Below are 1456 nucleotides of genomic sequence, written 5' to 3'. Positions count from 1 at the left end.
ATTAAAATTGTTTCTGAGCTAGAAGCTGTGCTTTAATAATTTTTTACATGTGTTATATTTTTTTTACACAAATATACAATATTTTCTTTTTCATCAATATTTTTTTTGAGAATATATTTTTTTGTGGTATAGTATCGGCTTTTTGTCTATTTATTTATAGGGGCATTTCGCCACTGTTCATTTGTTTATTATTTTTTCCAGGTAGGAAGCGGGAAGTGGAGTGGTCGGTTTGAAATTAAAAATCTTATTTATGTTCAAAATCAAAAGCGTTGTGAGAGTACGAATTATTTTTAAGAAAGCGCTGAGAGCGTCAGTGATGATGTGTGTAGACTGGCTAATTGTGGAACTCTAGCTAGTGCGGAATGACTAGTATCGAGGTTTGATGCTGCAGTCAACGCGGCCGGCAAGGCATCTTGACAGCGTATTGTCTTTCATATTGGTTACATTTTTGTAAACATGTATATGTAAAACTAACTTTGACACGATTGTTATAAATATGGGCTTCATTTATCTCAATCTAATGCTATGGAAGTCTATAGACAGTCGTTTTTAGGTTGAATCATTGACTGACAGCCATTATGGAAATTTAACTCTTATTCTTTTAACATAGATTTGATACAGTTTATTAGAACTTATCTGACTGATCGGATAAACTTTGTGAAATTTAATGGTGCAGAATCTGAAACTTTTGTGTCAACTTCCGGTGTACCTCAAGGGTCCATATTGGGACCATTGCTTTTTATCTTATTTATAAATGATTATATAAAGCATGCAAAGTTTTTAGTCTATGCAGATAACTTGAAAATTTATCTTAACATAACATGTTGGGATGATGTTGCAAAGCTGCAAAGTGATGTCACAGCTGTTTCCGAGTTTTGTAAAGATAATGACCTAGCTTTAAATGAGGCAAAATGTAAACTGGTTTGATATACACTGAAGAAATACCGTATATTGGGAGTATATACGGTGAATGGTGTTGAGATAGAGCCTCTGAATAGAATCAGGGACCTAGGTGTAATTTTTAGCAAAAAATTTACATTTAATGAACATATTACAAGTTTAACAGTTTAACAAGAAGCTCGGTTTTGTTCTTAGGACTAGCCAAGAGTTTAAATCTAACACAGTTATAAGGCTATTCAATACATTTGTAAGATCAAAATTGGAGTATTGCAGTGTGATTTGGAACCCACAATTTATTAAGAACTTATGATATTGATATTTTTAATATTAGTCGGACTAAGCTACTCTCATACTTATGATACATATACGATTGGGTGTTTTATGTACATTTTAATTGACAATTTTATGATTTCTTTATTGGTTCTCTTCTTACATTGTATTTTGTATGTGTCTGGTTGTTTATAACTACATTATTTTAAACTGGTTTTTATATTAGCTAACATTTCTCAACTGTATACATGTAATTGGACTGTCCCTTTATCTGTATGTGTGCAGT

This window comes from Anoplophora glabripennis, unplaced genomic scaffold (genome assembly GCF_000390285.2).
Source record: "Anoplophora glabripennis isolate ALB-LARVAE unplaced genomic scaffold, Agla_2.0 scaffold763, whole genome shotgun sequence".
In the NCBI taxonomy this organism is placed as follows: Eukaryota; Metazoa; Arthropoda; class Insecta; order Coleoptera; family Cerambycidae; genus Anoplophora; species Anoplophora glabripennis.
Note: the sequence above shows the minus strand (reverse complement) of the source record.